At 45.1% G+C, this 21001-nt stretch overlaps 1 long non-coding RNA gene across 1 annotated transcript; it reads left to right on the forward strand.

Moving 5' to 3' along the window:
* Positions 1–1257: 1257 nt before the first annotated feature.
* LOC115100344 lies at positions 1258–20557 on the forward strand. The gene is made up of 4 exons (XR_003859041.1): positions 1258–1342; positions 2351–2352; positions 7342–7347; positions 20546–20557. It is a non-coding gene; the product is annotated as an uncharacterized LOC115100344 (long non-coding RNA).
* The last annotated feature ends 444 nt before the right edge of the window (positions 20558–21001 follow it).

Here is a 21001-nt window from a genome sequence, read left to right on the forward strand (position 1 = left end):
CCTTGCAATCTTAAGTCAGGGAAAAGTCAACGTTTATGCTCCTCAGAAATAGACTTTTATTTATCAGATTGGGCAGGACATAGCATTTAGAAAACAACAACAATACTTACTTTTAACATCCTGGCTACTAAGCACCAGTTTTCCCCATGGGAGGTAACAAAGCATCCAATGGGAAGTGGAGATGATGAGCAGTATACACAATTGGTAAAAATCACAATAACAAATTGTATACTGGATTAATCAAAAAATTAAGCGAAAAAAGATGTTAGATTTAGCGTTTCCACCTTTATTCATGAATAGTTGAAAGAAGGTTTTGGTCCCCCGACACAGACTGGGTTTCACCACATGGGCTACTGCATCAGGAGGGATAGAGGCCCAAGAAGTCAGCTAGTAACAAAACCAAAGAAAAAGTCAAAGAAATATAATAAGGAACCATCAAGAACAGCAACGACACTAAACAGAAAAAATGTGACTAATGTTCACAGAAGTACTAACAAAGAGATTGAAAAAAACATATTAAACACAGGAAAAAGCATAAATCACAAATCATAACCCTTAGTCTGCTTGAGATACTAACTTACCTACCCCTGATTCAAACTTTCAGGTGATTCTTCTGTTCACTTCTGAAGCAGGTTCCAGCTGGAGTGTTGGAGAGCTTGGGCAGGGGAGAGGCTTGCTTTCTGACTTGATGTGAGCTGAGCAGTCTGGGCTGGTTCTCACCCTTTGGGATAGCAGGGAAATCTGGTCAGTATTGGACCTTCCTTTTGCTTCCAGGGACACCTTGGCACAGGTTCTCGCTCTCAGGGTTTTCTCCCCAGGTTTGCGTTCAGGATCTGGGGCTCCTCCTCCTCTGGGGGTCAATGCCTTGCCTCCCTGCTCCCTTTTGGTTTTCCGGGTCACTCTGCCAGGAGACTCTTTATTTCTCCTTCTTTCCGGCATCTTTTCTCCTCCTTGCCCCCCTGTCTTATACTTCCCAGCTGATAAATATGCATAAGCTCATGCATACCCTCGTGGTGAGTGGAGGGTCTCTTGCTGCATTGCAGGTATTTTTGTCCCCCTCCCCATTACTTGGAGGGATCCTGCCACATTGTAGGTCCTTTTCCCCCCCTCCCATTTATTTTTATTTATTTATTTATTTATGAGTTTTTATATACTGTCATTAAGTTATTCACCATCACAACGGTTTACAATAGGGCACCTATATCAAAAAATATGGGTCGTACATTACATAGGTGGTGCCATTAGTATTTGGTAACAAAAAAGGTGTTTATTTGGGGGATTGAGTGTTTCATAGCAATGTGTCCTGAAGGTTGCCTACAGTTAAAAAGGTTGAACTAATTCAGTAAGGAACGTTAAATTAGGCATTCGGTGCTTTATGCTGCATATCTTTGCTTAATTGCCTGCATCAATTTTCTTTCTTGAAGGCTTGTATGTAAAGCCAGGTTTTGAGCTGTGTTTTGAAAAGTTTATGATTGCTCTGGAGTCTAAGGTCAAGGGGCATGGAGTTCCATAATATGGGACCGACTAGAGACAAGGCTCACTCCCTCACTTGGGTAAGTCTTGCGGTTTTCACAGAAGGAATGGGAAGGAGTGCTCTGTTTGCTGACCTTAAATTTCTGTGTGGGACATGTACTCTAAGTGCTGTGTTCAGCCATTCTGCTTTATCGTCGTGGATGAGTTTGTGTATTAAGCACAGTGCTTTGAACTGTATTCTTTGTTCTATGGGAAGCCAATGTAGGGTGGCGAGTGTATCTATTATGTGATCTCTTTTGTTTTTTCCAGTGAGAATTCTCGCTGCAGCATTTTGTAAAATCTGTAGAGGTCTTACTGTAGTGTTGGGTAGGCCTAGTAGCAAGGCATTACAATAGTCTGTACTGGCGAGAAACTGCCAGCCCCCCTTTTGCAAAAGTGGGGGTCATGCTTGTTTGAATGTCCCTGACACTTGCTTAGGATATTAAGTTGTATGTCTCTTCTGTCTGGTTTCTTTATTTGCACATGAACTGACAAACAGGCCCATCTGATAAGACATCATTCTCTGCATTAGAACAAGGCCTCTAGTTTCCAATGATATAATGCAGTTTAAAGTTCACCTGGGTAAAATTCCTTCTCTTGCTGTAGCAGGGTTTGGGCCTGTCAGAATTTATCCTGTACGTGGCTATTATAATTCATAATTGGTGCATCATTGGTAAACAGGAGATATCGCCCTACAATCCTGCTGCAATAAAGACTTATGAATGAACACTGGATCCATTATTTTATATGGTTAGTGCGCCATATAATGGCTAAACTACCACATGTGTATAACAGAGAGGGAGTGTGTGAGAGAATAAGCATGTACAGTATGTTACAGCAGTGGTTCTCAACCTTTTTTCTGTCGGGACACATCTGACAGATGGTTCTCACATGCATGACACACTGACCCATGATCGTCATGGGGCTAGATGTAAAAGTACAGTTTTCATCCACGGGAACCTCCCATACCCACAATAATGGATGTAAAGCAGAATTATGACATTCCCCATACAACTCACCCTACAAAAAAGATATTCTGGTTCTGGTGTCATCTCAGTAACAGCAACTCAAACTCCTTCCACTTCCAGGCTCAATAGCCCTACTTATGAAAAGACAGCAGTTGCATGTCCTCTTGAGAAAACACAACAAATAAGACTGATACAAATACGTACATGCTAGTAAAATATCTCATCTCAGTAACAGACACAGAAATGACCTAACACACTCCCAGGATCTGTAGTAATGCACATAAACTAATCCATACACAGTGACACCTGTATTATGGAATACACTTAAACAGGAGCAACCCTATCTATGAAAAGGCAACACTACAAATATTAAATCAGGCCCTAAAAACCAATACACCTCTTATTAGGAAAACAGAACTAGCAAGCAGCTTTAGATCCCCACACAGAAATGATTGTAAAACTATACTAATAAGCAGAATAAATGTTTCAAAACAGCTATGAACAGAATAACATCCAACAATTAAAAACTCATAAAAACTATTAAACATTCTCCAAACACCAATAAAATATTTCAAAAAAGCAGACATCACATAATATTAAATAATTAAAATGGCAGTCAATCAAGAAAAATAAACTTTAAAAGCCACCTTTACTTACCCCCTCCAGCAGCTCTCCTACTCCCCTTTCATGCAGGCCGTGGCACACACCAGAAGCAGCAGTAGAAGCTAAGCTCTATACTCATGGTCCTCTTCCTTAGTGCCCATGTCTCTCACACACACACCATACCAGTCATGCCCCCATGACCAGTTTCTGTCTCTCACACACCAATCATCTCCCAAATAGTCTGACACACACACACCAGTCACCTTCCTGAACAGTTTCTCTCATGCCATACGCACACACAGGCTTCCCACTCCCATGTTCTACTTACATATATGGGTTTCTCACTCTCATAATCACTTTTTCTGTGTCACACACACACTCACCAGTCTCTCACTCCCATGCTTGTTCCCTCCACATGCACAGGCTTTTCATTCCCATAATCACTTTCTTTCTCTCTCACACACACACACAAACACACACCAGTCACCTGACCTCTCTCATGCATACACACACACACAGGCTTCCCACTTCCATGTTCTCTTTCAGATATACAGGCTTCTCCCTCCCATGCTGTGTCTCACCCACACCCACGTTTCTCACTCCCATGCTCACTCTCTTCACATGCACAGGCTTCTCATTCCCATAATCACTTTCTCTCTGTTACACTCACACCAGTCTCTCTCTCATTTCCATGCTCGCTCTCCATGTGCACAGGCTTCTCATTCCCTGAAACACATTCTTTTTCTCACATTCACACACACCAGTCTCTTTCTCTCACACACACCGTCACCTTACCAACCAGTCTCTCCCTCTCATGCATGCACACACACACAGGCTTCCCACTCACATGCTCTCTCTCACATAATCAAGCTTCTCACTCCCATGCTTTCTTTCACACACACACACACACACACACACACACACACACACAAACAACACCAGGCTTCTTATGCCTATGCTTTCTCACATACCCAGATTTATCACTTCCATGCTTTTTCTCTCTCTCACACACACACATCAGTCACCTCCCTGACTAATGTCTCACACTCTCACATACACACCAGTGGCGCCGGCCATCCAGTGCTCCCTCCATGTGACAGGGGCCGGCCAATGGCACGGATACCCTGTCACATGATAAGGGCAAAGGGCCATCGGCGCCATTTTGATTAGTGGCAGCCGATGGCCCGGGAGCGGGAGATCACTCCCGGGACCCCCACTGGACCACCAGGTACCTGTAAAAAGCTTTTGGGGGGGTCGAGAGGGTGGGGGAAGCTAAGGGATTAGTTTTAAAGGGTCAGGGTGGGTTTAGGGGTTATTTTTGTGTGCCGTTTTTCCTGCCCTCCCCCAAAACGATAAGAGAACTCCCACGAACAATTTCGTGGGATTTTCCTATTGTTTTAAGGGAGCCCCCGATTTCTGATAATTTTGAAAATATTGTTCAATATTTTCAATCGTCCGAAGCCCGATTCACATCCCTAGTCACTTTCATTGTCTCTCACATATACACATACATCAGCTCTCTGACCAGTTTCTCTCAATCACACACATGCTCTCAATTACACACAACCCTTCCAAAAAATACTTGGTATTTTTATTTCAATCAGATATTCACTGATAAACAATCCAAATATTAAATCCGGTGAGGATCCTTCTATAATTTTTTTATTTTTTGAAAAATTTTTTGTAGAAGATGGGAATGGTTTCATACGTTGTATCCGGCAATCCCCTTGGTGCCTTTATCTCTTTAATCATTAACACATCCACCAACCTCCATATCTCTTTTATTTTAATTTGAACAAATAATTAAAAAAAGTCGGGACTTATTCAGAAGTTTATCCAAAGCTAAGTATAAATTAGTCACCTGTGGACGGCTTATAACAAACATTTAGTAGTACGTGGTACAGAGATAAGTTTAACGGGAAATGTTGCAAAGAACACACATTAGAATAAGAGATTTTCACTGAGATTCAAATCAAAACAAAAAAGAAAAAAAATGTTTTAATTATTTGTTCAAATTAAAATAAAAGAGATATGGAGGTTGGTGGATGTGTTAATGATTAAAGAGATAAAGGCACCAAGGGGATTGCCGGATACAACGTATGAAACCATTCCCATCTTCTACAAAAATGTTTTCAAAAAATAAAAAAATTATAGAAGGATCCTCACCGGATTTAATATTTGGATTGTTTATCAGTGAATATCTGATTGAAATAAAAATACCAAGTATTTTTTGGAAGGGTTGTAAAGCACACTTGGTTTAAAATCTCATTTTGAAATTTAGTGTCATATACGTTGAGATTATGAGCAATTTACCCACTATGGATACCTGGAAAAATATCTTTAGTTTTACAGAGGACCAAATAGCTGACATTAGAAAGGAGACATCATTGTTTTCTGAGGACACAGTGATTAGTGAGAATCAACGTTGGGAAGACTGGACAAGACTCAACAAAAAATTAATTAGAATAGAATTGCATGGGGTGACCCTTATAGAATATATCAAACAGCATGTTGCGGTCCCGGTCGCTAGGCTAGCGACCGGGTCCTTACCTTTCTGCTGCCTCTCCCGGTCTCGCCGCGTTCCGTTGCTCCTGGGGCCTGCAGGGCCGCATGGCAGCGTCTCTCTCCACGTGGAGACGCTGCCGAGGGACGACTCAGACTCCTCCCACTGCCAGGCAACGCGCGCGCGCGAGCAGGGGGCTCTTAAAGGTCCAGCACCTGGAAGTGCTGAACCGCCCCGTTCCTGACGTCAGACGCTGGCCGGCTATTTAAACCAGCGTCTGACTTCCTTGCTTTGCCTTTGCAACGAGGTCACTCTACTGTGTGCTTAGTTGCTTCCCAGCGTTGCTTTCAGCCTTGGTTCCTGCTTGTTCCAGCCGTGCCTTGCTTCCAGCCCTGGTTCCTGCTTGTTCCAGCCGTGCCTTGCTTCCAGCTCCGGTTCCAGCTTGTTCCAGCCGTGCCTTGCTTCTAGCCCTGGTTCCTGCTTGTTCCAGCCGTGCCTTGCTTCCAGCTCTGGTTCCAGCTTGTCCCAGCCGTGCCTTGCTTCCAGGTCAGGTTCTGTTTGGTCCTGCTGTGCCTTGGCTCCAGCTCTGGGCTCTACTTGCTGTCTACATATCCTGACTCCAGCTCCGGTTCCTGATTCTCCTTGTCTTCAGCCAGCCACGAACCTTGGTCTTCTTCACGATTCTCCTTTGTCTTCAGCCAGCCACGAACCTTGGTCTTCTTCACGATTCTCCTTTGTCTTCAGCCAGCCACGAACCTTGGTCTTCTTCACGATTCTCCTTTGTCTTCTGCCAGCCTCGAACCTTGGTCTTCTTCACGATTCTCCTTTGTCTTCAGCCAGCCACAGACCTTGGACTCATTCACGATTCTCCTAAGTCCCAGCGACTCGGACCCCTACGGGCTCCTCCTGGGGGGGTCTTGGGTTTCCAGGGTGAAGACGCCATCAGTCCGCTCCAGCTGAGTGCCGCCTCCCGGCTTATTAACTCCTGTGGATGCTGTCCACCTCAGCCGGCCCAAGGGTCCACTATTGACTTTACTCATAACATAACAGTTTGCAAAGGCCATGGACTCGGCGGACTCCGCTCCTATGCAGGCCATCCCTGGCATGGCCCAAAGAATCCAGCAGCAACAGCAATGTCTGGAGGTCTTGGCTGCTACGGTGGATCGCCTAGCCAGTCGCTTGGACGCCAATCCTCCTCCGGTGGCACAACCCCCGCCTCCACCGGCGATTCTAGCTCCCGCGCAGACTCAGCTTCCAGCGCCTACTCGATACTCCGGGGATGCCAGATCGTGCAGGGCGTTTTTGAATCAGTGTTTCATCCGCTTCACTTTGCTACCAGGGCAGTTCCCGTCTGATGCCGTCAAGGTAGCATATATTTTGTCTCTGCTCGATGGGAGAGCTATGCTATGGGCCTCTCCCATGTGGGAGAAACAGGACGCCATGCTGCACAATTTACAGGATTTCGTGACTCACTTCAAACAGACTTTTGATGAGCCAGCTCGTGCTACCACCGCTACCACTGAAATTCTACAGCTACGACAAGGATCCCGTTCTCTGGCGGAGTACGCTATTGAATTTCGTACTCTGGCGATGGAACTCGGCTGGCAGGATGACTGTTTGCGGGGTATTTTCTTGGAAGGCCTTGCAGGCCGTATTAAGGACGAGCTGATGGCTCGTGACCTGCCCTTCACTCTGAACGGGGTGATAGACTTGGCCGGGAGGATTGACCGGCGATTGCAGCAACGAGCTAAGGAGGGTCGAGTTCCTCGTCGGCCTGTCTCTTTGGCACCCTCCTTCTCCAGGTCTCTGACTTTATCTCACAAGACATCATCAGCCTCCCACAGCCCCTCTGAGGAACCTATGCAGCTTGGTCGGGCGCCCCTAACCGAGGAGGAGAAGACACGTCGCCGCACTCAAGGCCTGTGCTTATACTGCGGCACTAAGGGTCATTTCCTGGGTCAGTGTCCTGCGAGACCGGGAAAAGCTCAAGTCTAGGGAGAGATGAGGAGGTTCCCCTAGGCTATGTTAATGCTACTCCTCAATGTACAGTTCCTATAACGTTGGAGTATCCAGGTGGCTCCTTTCAGACTCTAGCTTTCATTGATTCCGGAGCCGGAGGGAACTTTATCTGGAGAGAACTGGTACACCAATTAGGACTACCTACTAAGCGCCGGATACCTCCATTACGGGTTACCTCTATCCAGGGAACCCCTCTACCTGGATCCATTTCTGAAACTACGATGCCTCTCACTTTACGGACGGGAGTGCTTCACACTGAGACAATCTCCTTTTTGCTACTTGATAAATCGGTGCACCCTGTGGTCCTGGGACTCCCTTGGTTGCAACAACATGCTCCGGTGATCCATTGGGACTCTCTCCAAATTGCGCAATGGAGTCCTTCCTGTTTCCAGAATTGCCTGGATCCCGTTCCTAGACCGGAGATATTACTCTCTCACTCTGCCCTGGACCTTCCTTTGCCGTACCAGAATTACGCTGACGTGTTCTCCAAACAAAAGGCTGAACTGCTTCCATGCCATCGGCCCTTCGACTGTGCCATTGATTTACTACCTGGTTCCACTCCTCCGCGGGGTAGGGTATACCCTCTTTCTCTGCCAGAAACCCATGCAATGTCAGACTACATTACGGAGAATCTTGCCAAAGGGTTCATTCGTCCTTCGCACTCCCCTGCAGGAGCAGGATTCTTTTTTGTGTCCAAAAAAGATGGCTCCCTCCGGCCGTGCATAGACTATCGAGGTCTGAACTTCATCACTAAGAAAGATCGCTATCCCTTGCCTCTGATCCCAGAACTGCTCGATAGACTTCAGGGGGCCAAGATCTTTACAAAATTGGATTTACGTGGAGCATACAATTTGGTTCGTATTCGTCCCGGTGACGAGTGGAAGACAGCGTTCAACACGCGAGATGGACATTACGAATACTTAGTAATGCCTTTCGGCTTATGTAATGCCCCTGCTGTCTTCCAGAATCTGATGAATGAGGTACTCCGGGAGATGCTTCATTCCTTCGTCATAGTGTACCTTGATGACGTCCTGATCTATTCCCAAGATCTTTCTTCCCATCGCCAACACGTCAAACAAGTCTTACAGGCTCTAAGGGACAATCATCTATACGCTAAATTTGAAAAATGTCAGTTTGAGCGCGAGTCGCTTCCGTTCTTGGGATATATTGTTTCCTCGTCCGGTTTCCAGATGGACCCAGAGAAGGTGGCGGCCATTGTCAATTGGCCTCGCCCGTCTGGCCTGAAGGCGCTACAGCGATTCCTTGGATTCGCCAATTTTTACAGGCATTTTATACCACATTACTCCCAGAAGGTAGCTCCTCTCACGGCGCTTACTCGCAAAGGGGTTAACGCTCACGATTGGTCCACTACCGCCTCGGCTGCCTTTGAAGACTTAAAACAAGCATTCCTAGCCACTTCCTGCCTACGACACCCAGATCCACAACGACCCTTCATCTTGGAGGTCGATGCCTCGAATCTGGCTGTTGGAGCGGTGCTCAGTCAACACGATACTTCGGGCAAATTGATGCCATGTTCTTACTTCTCTAAAAAGTTTTCGCCTGCTGAATGTAACTATGGCATCGGAGACAAGGAACTCCTAGCCATTAAGTTAGCCTTCGAGGAGTGGAGGCAATGGCTGGAGGGGGCTAATCATCCGGTGACAGTGTACACTGACCACAAAAATTTATTGTACTTGGCCCGAGCTCAACGACTAAACTCGCGGCAAGCAAGATGGTCACTCTTCTTCAGTCGTTTCAATTTCATCCTCAAGTTTCGACCAGCGGAGAAGAACGTTCGAGCCGATGCTCTATCTCGTACCTGTCAGCCGGAGGAAGAGGACGACTCTCCACGAACCATCCTGGATCCTGCCTGTGTTCAACTAACTACTACTTCCATTTGTTCCTCAAGTAAGACTACAGTTCCTAAAAGGCTTCGGAGGGAAGTCCTGTCTTGGGGCCACGACTCCTTGACCGGGGGGCACGCTGGTAGACTAAGAACTTTGGATCTTATAAATCGTTTCTATTGGTGGCCAGGTCTTCGACGTGATGTTTCCCTTTACGTGAGTTCTTGCCCCACTTGCGCTCTGCAGAAACCGCTTAATGGCCCCCCGAGAGGGTTACTACAACCGTTACCTATACCCACGGAACCCTGGACACATATTGCCACTGACTTTATGGTGGAACTCCCGCCTTCGCAAGGCAAGACTGTGGTATGGGTCACGGTGGACCGCTTCTCTAAAATGGCTCACTTTGTGCCTTTACCCAAATTACCTTCCGCCACGGAACTGGCTTCTCTGTTCACACACCATGTATTCCGTATTCATGGTCTGCCTCAGGACATTGTTTCAGACAGAGGTCCTCAATTCACAGCCAGGTATTGGAAAGCCTTATGCAAAAAATTTAAGATCCAGTTGAGTTTCTCTTCCGCTTTTCACCCGCAAAGTAATGGGCAAACTGAACGCATGAATCGTTCTTTAAAGTTGTTCCTACGAGCGTTCATTAACCACAAACAAGATAATTGGGTGGAGCTTTTGCCTTGGGCTGAATTCGCCTATAATAATCAGATACATACGGCGACGGGGAAATCCCCTTTTCAAATTGTGTACGGTAAACAGCTCAAACCACCGTTACCTCTACCTGTACCAACCTCCTCACCCGCTGCTCAATTGTCCGCGGACCAATTGAGTAAATTGTGGTCCTCAACTCAACACCGTCTTCAGAAGGTCGCACGCACTGCTAAACGCTACTATGATCGACACCGAAAACCTGCATTCACCTTCCTCCCAGGCGATCGAGTGTGGCTTAGTACAAAGAACATTCATTTGAGGCAACCTTCCAAGAAACTCTCTCCCAAGTTCTGTGGTCCCTTCCGCGTAGCAGAAAGAGTAGGGTTGGTCTCTTACCGTCTACGACTCCCAACCACTTTACGCATTCATGATGTCTTTCACGTCTCTCTCTTAAAACCAGTAATTCTTTCCAGATTCCACCCCAGGCCTCTGGACGACGCTTCTACCACCACGGATGGGGATCCTACGTTTCAGGTACGAGAGGTCCTGGATGCTCGTTTCGCCAACAGACGTTGGGAGTATTTGCTGGCCTGGGAAGGTTGTGGAGACGAAGACAATACGTGGGAGCCTGCCCGCAACATCTTGGACAAGACTCTCCTACAGCAATATCATCTGGACCATCCTGACAAGCCTAGTCCTCTGAAGAGGGGGCGTAAAAGGGGGGGTACTGTTGCGGTCCCGGTCGCTAGGCTAGCGACCGGGTCCTTACCTTTCTGCTGCCTCTCCCGGTCTCGCCGCGTTCCGTTGCTCCTGGGGCCTGCAGGGCCGCATGGCAGCGTCTCTCTCCACGTGGAGACGCTGCCGAGGGACGACTCAGACTCCTCCCACTGCCAGGCAACGCGCGCGCGCGAGCAGGGGGCTCTTAAAGGTCCAGCACCCGGAAGTGCTGAACCGCCCCGTTCCTGACGTCAGACGCTGGCCGGCTATTTAAACCAGCGTCTGACTTCCTTGCTTTGCCTTTGCAACGAGGTCACTCTACTGTGTGCTTAGTTGCTTCCCAGCGTTGCTTTCAGCCTTGGTTCCTGCTTGTTCCAGCCATGCCTTGCTTCCAGCCCTGGTTCCTGCTTGTTCCAGCCGTGCCTTGCTTCCAGCTCCGGTTCCAGCTTGTTCCAGCCGTGCCTTGCTTCTAGCCCTGGTTCCTGCTTGTTCCAGCCATGCCTTGCTTCCAGCTCTGGTTCCAGCTTGTCCCAGCCGTGCCTTGCTTCCAGGTCAGGTTCTGTTTGGTCCTGCTGTGCCTTGGCTCCAGCTCTGGGCTCTACTTGCTGTCTACATATCCTGACTCCAGCTCCGGTTCCTGATTCTCTTTGTCTTCAGCCAGCCACGAACCTTGGTCTTCTTCACGATTCTCCTTTGTCTTCAGCCAGCCACGAACCTTGGTCTTCTTCACGATTCTCCTTTGTCTTCTGCCAGCCTCGAACCTTGGTCTTCTTCACGATTCTCCTTTGTCTTCAGCCAGCCACAGACCTTGGACTCATTCACGATTCTCCTAAGTCCCAGCGACTCGGACTCCTACGGGCTCCTCCTGGGGGGGTCTTGGGTTTCCAGGGTGAAGACGCCATCAGTCCGCTCCAGCTGAGTGCCGCCTCCCGGCTTATTAACTCCTGTGGACGCTGTCCACCTCAGCCGGCCCAAGGGTCCACTATTGACTTTACTCATAACATAACACAGCAATTAATACCAAGAGGTCTTAGAATCCAGAAGGGTCCCATGTTATTTGCTGAAGATCCAGAATTCGTACATCTATGGTCTTCAATATTAAATAAGTGTTCGATGGATCTGATGCTATTGATCATTAATCGGGCTAAGAGACAAATAGAGGAAATTAAATCAGAAATAGCAGAGGTTCAGGAAGCCATTCACACTTTACCTACTTTTGAAGAAAAATTGAAAGAATTCAAGACCACATTGGAGGAATTCAGGGGGACCATAAGAGAGTCTAAAATTAAGAAGTTTAAAAGGGACCAGTATGACTATTCTATTAACAACATATATTTATGGATGGACAACAAGAATAGATCTAAAGGAAAAAAGGTACGTTATGACTTCTCCACAGATAGTTCGAGTGGATCGGATGAGTACGAAGATAAAGCACATGGAGAGCAGGAAGAAAGAACAACAGAAAAGAAAAATTTTTTAGAAGAGGACAAATCGGGGCAAAAACGAGTTGCAAAGAAAATATTAAAAACGACGGGATCCGGTGCAAATCGAACTATAGAACGGACAACCAAGACCAGGAGTCATCCGCAATAATTAATATATCATCCGTATCATTAACTGATGTACAACAGTGTGTCCTCAACAAGGGATTGTCATTTGTGCCCACAGCTTTTCATAATCCTTTTGACAGCCGCATAGCGTTATATAGGTTCATAAGAACATTGAACCTTCGATTGTTCTTTCAAGATAAAGAAACTGTGGACATGTCAATAGTTAAACCTAAATCGCACTGGAATCCTCCGGGACCAATGGACTCTAATGTGAAAACTTTTTTACAGTTAATTTTGAAAGATATAATGGACTATGAACAACAAAAACCATGGATAAATCAGAATGTAACTAAAGAACAAAGACAGGCTTTAAAATCATTGGGGGAGATGGATCAGGTTGTGATAAAGCCCGCCGATAAAGGCGGGGCGATTGTGGTATTAGACAGTGAGCATTATGAAAGAGTGTTAATAGAACATCTATCTCAAGAAAGATACTATAAAGCAGTAGATAATGATCCTACGTCAAGATTGAAAGAACAGATTGAAGAGATAGTAGAGAAAGCTTTATATTTGACAACAAAGGAGAAGGCTTTTTTGGTACAAACAGAACCAAGAACACCTTTAATATATGCTGTGCCAAAGATCCACAAAGATTTATTAAATCCACCTATCAGACCGATTGTCTCCCTCAATGGATCTATATTAGAGCCTCCTGCAATTTTTGTGGACAAGCATTTACAACAAATTGTACAAAATAAACCCTCTTACCTTAAGGACACTATACATTTTTTAAATGTACTAAAAAATGTAGTTGTAACACCAGATACCACCACCTTAGTAACAATGGATATACAATCCTTGTATACCCAAATACCACAGCAATTAGCTTTGGAGGTGGTTATGCAGGAGATAACAGAACATGACGATTTTGGAAGAATACCCAAACATTTCCTTGTGACATTGACAGAGCTGGTTTTATCCAATAATTACTTTGCATTTAAAGACACTATATATCATCAGGAACACGGAATCCCTATGGGATCGTCGTTGGCACCCACGGTGGCTAACCTTTATGTGGCAAATTTCGAGGCAAAAAAAATATACACATCTGAATGGTGCAGTTATATTAACCACTGGTATAGATTTATTGACGACATCTTCTTTGTGTGGAGAGGGAATGAGGAACAACTTGATAAATTCATAGTATGGATCAATGGGGTTGATGAAAATCTGAAATTCACCCATGTGAGTGATAAAAAAAGAATCTCATATTTGGACGTTTGTATAGAAATCAGAGAGGATGTCATACACACTACAGTAAACAGGAAAAAAACGGATCGCAATAATCTTCTCCGTTACGAAAGTCATCATCCAGTGGGATTTAAGCGAGGACTCCCAGTGTCCCAATTTTTTCGAATCCGCCGCATATGTGCCACCCTGGCAGAGTTTAATATTCAAGCTGATATCCTCAGTAAAAGATTTATTGAAAGAGGATACCCGAGGGGAGTGGTGCGTAAAGCTTATAAAAGGGCTCGTTACAGTGAGAGGGAATCTCTGCTACAATACAGACCAAACAAAGAAGAAAAACAGTTAGTTTGTATATTACCTCAAAGTGCATCTACAACAATTATTCGATCTTCGATCAAAAAACATTGGCATATAGTAGCCCTACACCCAGTGTTCACAGAAGAACCCCTCATTGTTACCAAAAGAGGAAGAAATGTAAGAGACCAAGTAGTGCATGCAAAGTACATAAAAAATAAAAAAACAGAAGATATCATCGGAGGATCCCACAGTAAATGTGGGCAATGCTCAGTATGTCACAATACCATCGAAGGAAATGTTTGGAAGGATCCGGTAACAGGATACCAAATAAAAAGAAAAAAAGTAACCAATTGTACATCTAAATCGGTAATATACGTCATAATCTGTCCCTGTCCGAAGGTATATGTGGGTCGGACGAAACGAGCTGTCAAAATACGGATAGCAGAGCATCGATCACGGATTAATAATGCCACGATATCAGCACCAATTGTGCAACATTGTATGGAGCAAAACCATACCTTTATTTAATTACAATGGACAGTAATAGATAGTTTGGAGGACAAGCAGTACAATCAATCTTTGTTAAATTATCGCGAGCAGTCATGGATTTTTAAATTGAGATCAGAACAGCCTGCAGGTTTAAATGATCAGCTAGATTGGTTCTCTTTAATTTAAAATTTAAAACTAAATTGGTATCCGGAAAGGGTATTTAAACTGTGACCGGAAGTTAGGGAGTATTGAATGCCGTCAGGAAGAGCGTTGAATGGAGGCTTGTTCAGAGCACCGAAGAACACAACGGACGAACAGTCTTTGAAGAAAAATTAAAGGATATGAATGAACCCTGATGAAGACATCTTCATGTCGAAACTTGCGCAAGTCGGGACTTATTCAGAAGTTTATCCAAAGCTAAGTATAAATTAGTCACCTGTGGACGGCTTATAACAAACATTTAGTAGTACGTGGTACAGAGATAAGTTTAACGGGAAATGTTGCAAAGAACACACATTAGAATAAGAGATTTTCACTGAGATTCAAATCAAAACAAAAAAGAAAAAAATTTTTTTAATTATTTGTTCAAATTAAAATAAAAGAGATATGGAGGTTGGTGGATGTGTTAATGATTAAAGAGATAAAGGCACCAAGGGGATTGCCGGATACAACGTATGAAACCATTCCCATCTTCTACAAAAATGTTTTCAAAAAATAAAAAAATTATAGAAGGATCCTCACCGGATTTAATATTTGGATTGTTTATCAGTGAATATCTGATTGAAATAAAAATACCAAGTATTTTTTGGAAGGGTTGTAAAGCACACTTGGTTTAAAATCTCATTTTGAAATTTAGTCTCAATTACACACAGGCAGGCTGGCTGGCTGCTTCTCTCTCTCTTTCTCTCACTCACGTCCTCTCCCCCCCCCCCCCCCCCCCCCCAGCACAAATGGTAGCTGCAGCAGCATCCTCCTCCAGCCCCGCAGGCCAAGAAAGAAGAATCCCATCAGCCGCGGGAGGCTCATGCTGCTGTCTCCTTTCCCGATTACCGGCTGCTTCGATTGCTCGGGGGCCGATGCTGCTGCTGCTGTGGTTATTTTTCCACGCTGCACGGCTTTCTCCTTCCTGCGCACCACATATCACTTCCTGTTCCGGGTCACGGGGGGAGGGGCGCGGGAAGAAGAAAAGGCCAGCCACGGGTGCCACAGCTTCTTCTAGCACCGCTGCCATTCCCACTGGGCTTGAATGTGCTGATAGCCCGGTGGCAACGGCAGCAGGGAAGGAAGAGCAGCGGGAGAGACCAAGAGCACGCGACACACCTGCCGGTGCTTGGTGACACACTGGTGTGTCGCGACACACCGGTTGAGAAGCACTGTGTTAGAGTGTGTACCTCAGGGAGATAGGAAATCAAAATTTCCTAGATATGGAGAGTGGGGGAAGCTTTTTTTTAATCGTTATTTGATTTAATTATTAGGTGTTGTTATCTGATGTGTCTGCTGTTATGAAATATTTTATTGGTGTTTGGTAAATTTTTAAACATTTTTATTACTGTTTTGAAATGTTTATTCTTTTTATTAGTATGGTTGGAGTTTTATATTTCTTAATTTTGTTTGATATTTTATGAGGAATGATGGTGTTTTTCCATTGTTGTACTGCATACAGAGTCTGACTTGTTGTGGTTTCCAGTTTGGTTTTTGTTTGCACATTTCTATTTATATGTCATGCTTACTTTATTCTGTATTTGGTGAGAGTCTGTCTGTGTTCTGTATGTGTGCTAAGGTGAAGTATTCTGTTAGCATGTAGTCTCTCTTCAAGGTAATGTGGATTTTGGAATAGAAAAGACCCTCTGGGTGTCTTAGGGTCTTCATTACCAGGCCAGTTATGCAGAGTGTCATGATATGGAGCAGAAAAGTAGAGCTAAGCATTTTGTTTTTGCATGTGTCTAAAGCCTTTTGATCTGATTAAGAAATGAATGATTAAGTCATAACGTTCCAAAATCAAGACTTATTTTACAGTCACACCTGGAGTATTAGATTATAATAAAACAACATTTGTTCCTCTTTTTGTAGGCGATAAGCATGTTTTCCAGTTGAAATAGTAAAATAACAACACATGATGCTCCATCTAAGATGAAGGACTAAACGACATCTTGTCCTTGGATCTAAAATGGTGGATACGTTTTAAGATGGAGGAAAGGGGCGTATTATAGCTTACATTATACTAATTACTAATATCTTTAGATGAAGGAATAAACCTCATCTATGATTGGCTCTACTGTTGCAAGTGTGGAGCCAGAGTTGGCTGAACTTAGGTGCGGGCCTCTGGGTGGTACATAATCCATTGCAGAAATAGAGTGGAGTGCTAGGGATCTGTACTTGGACCGGTGCTTTTTAATATATTTATAAATGATCTGGAAAGGGGTACAACGAAGTGAGGTGATCAAATTTGCGGATGACACAAATTATGCAGAGTAGTTAAATCTCAAGCGGATTGTGATGAATTGCAGGAGGACCTTGTGAGACTAGAAGACTGTGCATCCAAATGGCAGATGAAATTTAATGTGGACAAGTGCAAAGTGATAAACATAGGGAAAAATAACCCTTGCTACACAATGTTAGGAAAGAGATCTAGGCATCATAGTGGATAATACATTGAAATCGTCGGCCCAGTGTGCTGTGGCGATCAAAAAAGCAAACAGAATGTTAGGAATTATTAAGAAGGGAATAGAAGGGGGGCGCTCGAGCAGCGACCAAGATGGCTGCCTGATCTTGGAGCTCCGCCAGATCTTGCTCCTACCAATTGAAAACCCGCTTCGATTAATGCTACATTTCGCCAGAGACATACATTAACTGCTTCTGAAGATGTCTACCCCCAAAACAGGGAAGATCAAGGCAGCTTTCACTGCAGCTTCAGGCTCTAAATGAGCAAAACAGGATCCGCCTTCACTGGAGAAATCCCCTGCACAGAAAACAATGGCGTCTGTGGATCTGGTTTTGCTTGAATTGAAACAGCTGAAGGATATGATACAGCTCAATATTGATGCCACAGTGGCTATCTGGGGTGATTTACAATCTATGACCCAACAAATGGCAAGCTTTCAGACCCGGTTGGATGATATGGAATCACAAACCTCATCGCTCTTACTATCTACTGCGTCATTTCTGCGCCTGAACTGTGAGGTGGAATAACTACAACAAGATGACGTGGAAGATCTGTCTAATCACATTCCCCACAATAACTTAAGGGTTCTTGGAGTACCTGAAGGAGTTGAGGGAGCCAATGCTATTACGTTTTTAATTAATCTGATCCCATCCTGTTTGCAGGTAAAGTTTGACCACCCTTTTGAGATCGAGAGGGCACATCGGGTCCCGTTAAGGCCTCTTTGCAATTCACAACAGCCTCGGCATATTATTTTTAAAGTGCTGAGATATCCCCAAATTCTCACCATATTGGCTCCAGCGAAAAGCAAGTCACCTATTCAATTTGAGGGCAACAATCTTCTTTTGGTTCCGGACTTTGCCAAAGTAACGGCTATTAAGCAAAAAAACTTTCTGACTCCACATCCACATTTAAGAACTCTGGGTGCACATTATGGCCTCCTTTATCCGGTGCAAATGAAGGTTACCTACCAAAAACCAAACTAAAATATTTCATCAGCCGGCTGCACTCGAAGAATTCCTACAAGCAAAGGACCATGTTCACGACATGGTCACCTGAATCTGCATTTATACTTGTTGCGTTTTTGTCACTTTCTGGGTGATCCCTGTATAAGGAAATCAGCTATTGTTGAATTTGTGGACCCTTGAGCCGGCTGGGACAGATGATGACACACCGTGGGAAGGCCCACAGTGGAAGTCGAAGCTGGGAGGCAGCACAGGGTAGGAGACCGGAGGGATCTTCACCACTGGAAGCCCGAGGTCCCCCCAGGAGGAGCCCGTGAGGACCCGAGCCGCTTGGACTTACGTGCAGTCTCCTTGGGTCAATGCCTGAAGAGAAGTTCCAGAGGATAGAGAAGAGTAGAGCTGAAGCCAGGAGGCCAACTGGAAGTTCACCACTGGAAGCCTCCAGTCCCCCCGAGAGAAGCTCGTGAGGACCCGAGCCGATTGGACTTAGGCCTCCTGGATGAAAACCGGAGTCAGGAACCAAAGGACAGAAGTCGGAATCAGAAGCCAGGGGACGAGCCAAAGTCAGAAGCCAGTGGATGAGCCAAAGTCAGAAACCAGTAGTCGAAAGCCGGAGTCAGAAGCCAGTAGTCAAAAGCCGGAAGCAGCAACTAGTAGCTCTCAACAGAGAGTGAACCTTGTTGCAAGGCAAAGCATAGGCCTAGCTGCAGGGTTTAAATACCCCTGCAGCGTCTGACGTCATCTGTGGGCTGCTCCCTTTCTTCCCGTGCTGGCCACTTTAAATCTTGAGCCCCTGTGCGCGTGCGCTCCTAGGGGGCGGGGCCAGGCGCGTCGGATCGACAGCATCACCCTCGAGGAGGGAGTGCCATGGCAGAGGCCGGGAATGGCCTTGCCAGCTGAGAAGGCGCAGCAGCGGCCTGGGCCGGCCCCGAGGTAGGTAAAGGGACCGGGGCATGGCCCGGGATGGTAACAGCTACATTACTGGGTTCTCTGAGTCATCATTTATTTTTTGTTTCTCTTTCAGCAACAGGCTGTTATGCTGGGGGGGACTGCTTTGGTGAATGTTACCTATACATGGACTCTATTCAGCTTATTATTCGGGTTTTGTTTACTACTTCATGTGGAAGATCTGGTGTGGGTACTGAGACTCTGGTAGCCTCTGGCCAGACAGGAGGCTCTTTTACATTATGAGGCCTTTCATGGCGTTGATGACTCTTCCAGCCTTGCTAATTTCTCTACCACTAAACTCTTTTTTTTTTCCTGTTTTTCTTTTTCCTCGCAATGGTTCCTGGTCTGCATACTATTTTCTCTTTTTCCTGCAGCTAAACATTGTTCATAATTGCAATGCTAATGTTGTTCGCCACCCATTACTAAGATGTTTATTACCATCATGGTGTCTGCTATTGGTTCTATTACAACCGTATCCCTGAACGTCAGCGGCTTCTCACACCCTATTAAGAGGAAATAAATACTGACATATTTGCAATCTCTCCATACAGATATCACCTTCATCCAGGAAACCCACCTCTCCCCCTCTGAAACGCTTAAATTGAAGCAACAATGGGTAGGCAAAGTACTTTATTGTTCTGCGGTTCAAAAGAAAAGAGGTGTCACTATCCTATTACATAAGCATCTAGATGCTCAAGTCACACATCAAGCGTCGGATACAGAAGGTTGGTGGCTCTTAGCTCAAATCACTATCGCTAAGCATTCCTATACTCTTCTCAACATTTATGCTCCAAATGCGGATAATCCTGACTTTTTTTAGAAACATAGAAACAAAAATGACGGCAGAAGAAGACCAAACGGCCCATCCAGTCTGCCCAGCAAGCTTCGCACTTTTTTTTTACTCTGTCTTTGCCCATTTGCTAACTATAAATTCATTTCCAAGCATCATTAGTAGAGATTTTAATCAGCCTTTAGACCCATTTTTGGACAAGAAAACAACAATGAGGCCTAGAATCTCTAAATCTTGCAAAACTCTACAACACTTGCTTAATTCCTTCAGACTATCAGATCCATGGCGTTTACTCCATCCTACCAACAAGGACTACATCTTTTACTCCTTTCCTAACTCTTCCTACTACAGGATCGACTACTTTCTCATCTCACACCAATTGATCCCTTCAGTACGATCAGCGTCTATTTGTCCTATCCTCATCTCTGATCATGCAGCAGTGAAACTTAAGCTTCAATTGCACTCTCCTATACAAATAGATCATCACTGGCGTTTCAATTCTACTTAACTGGCGGATGCCTCCTTTATTGTCACCTTTAAACCCAAAATTGCAGAATACTTTAAGCTCAATTCCACTCCAGAAATTTCTACAACAACAATTTGGGCTGCCTTCAAAGCTACCATCATAGGCGAGATCATCAGTCACACAATTTGGCTAAGGAAGTCTCAGAAAGCTGCTTTATTCGCTCATATTGCTTCCCCAATGCCGGCTTCCCTTGCATCCTTTCCTAAGGCCAGATATCAATACAACCAACAATTGAGTGTACAAGTACAGTTAGGCCTCTCTCGCACCAAAGTCCTGTATTATGCGGAAAACAACAAGTGTGGCCACTTGCTAGCCACCTATCTTAAAAAATTACTAGAGAAGAAGCGTATAGTGACTGTGCTGTCACCTGTTCAGTCACCACTGGCATCAGACACGGATATCCTTTCAGCCTTTCGGACTTTCTATGAAACCCTCTACCAGTCAGAAGCTGAACCATCCCTGGATGAGATACATCATTTCTTATCCAAGCTTACTCACCCTTCTCTCACAGACTCTCAAGCAGCGGTACTGGATGCCCCTATTTCACAGGAGGAAATTGCTTCAGCCATCTCTTCTTGTCTAGCGGGAAGGTGCCTGGCCCTGATGGTTTCATCTCTGACTTCTATCAAGTGTTTAAGACTGATCTTATTCCGCACCTACACGATTATTTCTCCTTTCTATTTTCCTATTCAATTGCGAC

The sequence above is a fragment of the Rhinatrema bivittatum genome, chromosome 10 (genome assembly GCF_901001135.1).
Source record: "Rhinatrema bivittatum chromosome 10, aRhiBiv1.1, whole genome shotgun sequence".
In the NCBI taxonomy this organism is placed as follows: Eukaryota; Metazoa; Chordata; class Amphibia; order Gymnophiona; family Rhinatrematidae; genus Rhinatrema; species Rhinatrema bivittatum.